The sequence below is a fragment of the Pongo pygmaeus genome, chromosome 3 (genome assembly GCF_028885625.2).
Source record: "Pongo pygmaeus isolate AG05252 chromosome 3, NHGRI_mPonPyg2-v2.0_pri, whole genome shotgun sequence".
In the NCBI taxonomy this organism is placed as follows: Eukaryota; Metazoa; Chordata; class Mammalia; order Primates; family Hominidae; genus Pongo; species Pongo pygmaeus.
Genome location: NC_072376.2, coordinates 141,398,505 through 141,402,287, shown reverse-complemented (window position 1 = coordinate 141,402,287; position 3,783 = coordinate 141,398,505). Strand labels below are relative to the sequence as shown.

The 3,783-nt window shown below is 39.9% G+C and overlaps 1 non-coding gene across 1 annotated transcript; it reads right to left on the bottom strand.

Annotated features, from left to right (window-relative positions):
- Nucleotides 1-345: 345 nt before the first annotated feature.
- Nucleotides 346-449, bottom strand: LOC129035994 (small nucleolar RNA U13). The gene has a single exon (XR_008502466.1). It is a non-coding gene; the product is annotated as a small nucleolar RNA U13 (small nucleolar RNA).
- Nucleotides 450-3,783: the final 3,334 nt, after the last annotated feature.

The following is a 3,783-nucleotide window of genomic DNA, read 5'->3' as shown; positions in this document are numbered from 1 at the left end:
GAAATGGTAGTTAGAACTAAAGGCCTGATCAGATTCAACACTTTGTTTGTTGTTATCGTTGGCAACACAACTTAATGGGTGATGTTGCACACATCTATCAGGAGGCACATGATAATGCTCAAAAGTCTCTTCTTATGACATTATCAGACATTGATAGTCATTGTCTAGGGTCAGTAGCTAATTAGGGGTTACAAATGGTGATTTTAAAAATTGCTTCTTTTTTATCTGAAATACTTTTGTAGACAAATGTTTCTTTAATGCTGACAGGTTTATATGTAAAGACAAGATAAATTCTTAATTCTGTCTCTCTATTAACCCAATTTTATTTTGTTTTATTTGTTTTCATGTTAGATGGGTAACATGCTGATATTGTAACAAGGCTGGAGCATGGCACATCTCACATGTGCACGTGAACACCCAATTACCACGCCTATGAACTACAAAAGGATCTAAACAGATTTTAAATTAGCCAGTTGTTTCCCTAGGATCCTCCAGAGGTGATCAATACAGTTGTGTTTTTTTCTTGGTGGAGGGATCTCATGATGAACTAATGAATTTTAACATGAATTGTAAGCAAATAAATAAAATGATATGGTTTAAGCCATTAAGTTTTGGGATATCTGTTACATGGCAATAGATGACTGCAATAGTCCTCTTCCATTTAACAAGAAAACTTTGTAGATAGAAATGTTAAAGCTGGGTGCAATGGCTCACACCTATAATCCCAGCACTTTGGGAGGCCAAGGCAGGAGAATCACCTGAGGTTAGGAGTTCGAGACCAGCCTGGCCAACATGGTGAAATCCCATCTCTACTAAAAATACAAAAATCAGCTGGGCATGGTGGGATGTGCCTGTAATCCCAGCTACTCAGGAGGCTGAGGCAGGAGAATTAGCTTGAACCTGGGAGGCAGAGGTTGCAGTGAGCCGAGATTGTGCCGCTGCACTCCAGCCTGGGCAACAGAGTGAGACTCCGTCTCAAAAAAAAAAGAAAAAAGAAAGGAAGAAAAAGAAAAAGAAAAGAAGTGTTAAAGCAATTTTCATGATCAATCTTATCTTTTCTGTTGCATCTGTGAACCGACATTCTAACCTTGATGGGCAGGTGGCATTGCCACGCATTTTAGAAGTTGCCGCCGATTTTGTGCCCATCCACATGGAGCAGGGTGCCTTCAGTCTGACAAGTTCTCCATATGTCCCTTCTGGCATTGTTGTTTCAGGAACGAGGCACTGCATTTGTCCCACAAGAATCAGCCCCCAGATTTCCATCCAGATTATCTGATTTCTCCCATTGGTTTTAACTCATGGGTGGCCCATTTACTTCAAATCTAATGTCTGAAAGGCTCTTTATTTTTTTTTTCTAGAGACAAGAAGCAAAGCTGATCAGTATGTTTCACTCACGCAGAAGCCATGTCTAATCTGTAGGTGGATAATTTTGACATCGCCAGAACTATTGTTCTGTCTGAATGACTGATTAGTTTAGGATCTCATTTGAAAATAAGGCAATTACGCTGGGCGTGGTGCTTCATGCCTGTAATCCCAGCACTTTGGGAGGCTGAGGTGGGCAGATCATGAGGTCAAGAGATTGAGACCATCCTGGCCAACATGGTGAAACCCCATCTCTACTAAAAATACAAAAATTAGCCAGGCATGGTGGTGCGTGCCTGTAATCCCAGCTATGCAGGAGGCTGAGGCAGGAGAATAGCTTGAACCCAGGAGGCAGAGGTTGCAGTGAGCCGAGATCACACTACTGCAAGCCAGCCTGGGTGACAAAGCAAGACTCTGTCTCAAAAAAAAAAAAAAAAAGAAAAAAGAAAAAAAGAGAAGATTCCTTGACATAATAAGACTTATCCATAAGCTATAGTATATATAACTTAGGCCAGAGGGAAATACAATAGATTTATATTCTTTCTAGCTATGTGTCTTATTACAATATCATAGATTATTGCAACAGAGGAAGAACAATAAGAAAAACACTGAAAGAAAACAACAAAAACAAATATTCAGACAGGCTGCTCATCTCCCTCACGGTGTTGTCTTCTCTGGCCAAGTTGCTAAGGCTATGGCTGTAAGAGAGGATGATTGGGAGATGGGACAGTGAGTACATCCAGGAATAATTCTTAGAAATCCTCAATTAGGTTCAATAGCATTTTGCTCAACCTCAAGCCTGGTAATTTATACACACACTTATACACAAACACAAACATACTCTGCTGCCCTCGTTCTTCAGCAAAAAAAGAGGGCAGCTTACAGCTGAAGAGAAAGCTCACATTACAAAGACTTCATTACTTTTACAAAATATGCACCAAAGGACATTTACTAGTGCATTGAGAGCTATTATCATAAATAATTAAAACTAAACTATTCTTCTCTAAATAAATGTATAAAGTACATTGGGTGATTCAGAGCACTAAGCTTTCTCAACATACTGCTCTGTATACTTATAATGCAACAACCCACCCAGGCCATTAAAATGATATTTCTGGTTTTCCCATAGAGACTTTAGAAAGCAGATTTGGACAGGGCACAAGAACTTAGGATGCTGAAGTCCTTCCTTCTAATTGCTTTTTTTCCCTTTCCAGTAATTATTTACAAGAAAATGAAAATGTTTGTAGACATCTTTGCATGAAGTGCCCTTATAGTCGTATTTTACACAAATACATTGATGCATAGTTCAAAAAGTCTGAGTGTTAATCAACATGACATTTCTCAAGCATCACTGCCCATCGTGGAAGCCATTGTGATTTGTGTTGAGAGGGTAACTTCTGGAATCTTCCTTATTCAAAGAATATAAAATGAAGAGCCATGGTGATGTGACGAAAAGGATTTCCTATGCCCTTTAACCCAATACAACACTCTCATATTTCACTCAAACACTGAATTAGATATGTAATAACTACTTGGCTTGCTTCCATGTGAGTCCTGGAGGAAACTGAAGTTGTCTAGAGAGTCAAGAGCTGCTTTGAATTTCTAGAGTCAGGATCCACTTTTGTTGCTTTGTCAACTTCCAGGCTTACCCGATTTGGGTCTTGTGGAGGTGAGTAGCTTTTAGGAATCTAGTAACCTTGAGGTCTCTAGGGTTAATCTGAATGAATTCAATTCTCAGAACTGAACTTAATTCAAAAGCAGCCTACAGTTAAAAACAGGTCTTTATTCCTGGGGCATGTTTAAACAAAACTAGACCTGTCCTTTTTCTGTTCTTTTTTTTTTTTTTTTTTTTGAGACAGAGTTTCGCTCTGTCTCCCAGGCTGGAGTGCAGTGGTGCAATCTCGGCTCACTGCAACTTCTGCCCCGCAAGATTCAAGTGACTCTTCTGCCTCAGCCTCCTGAGTAGCTGGGACTACAGGCACACGCCACCACGCCCAGCTAATTTTTGTATTTTTAGTAGAGACGAGGTTTCACCATGTTGGTCAGGCTGGTCTCGAACACCTGACCTTGTGATCCGCCCGCCTCGGCCTCCCAAAGTGCTGGGATTACAGACGTGAGCTACCGCACCCTGCCTTTTTTTTTTTTTTTTTTTTTTTTGAGATGGAGTCTCGCTCTATCGCCCAGGTTGGATTGCAATGGTGTGATCTCAGCCCACTGCAATCTCTGCCTCCTGGGTTCAAGCAATTCTCCTGCCTCAGCCTCTCGAGTAGCTGGGGTTACAGGCATGCACCACCACGCCTGGCTAATTTTCATATATTTTTTTTTTTCCATTTTTATTTATTTTTTTATTTTATTTTTTTTCTGATCTGAAAGTTTTTACGTAAGTTATTTTTTTCTTTTATTATTATTATTATTATTATT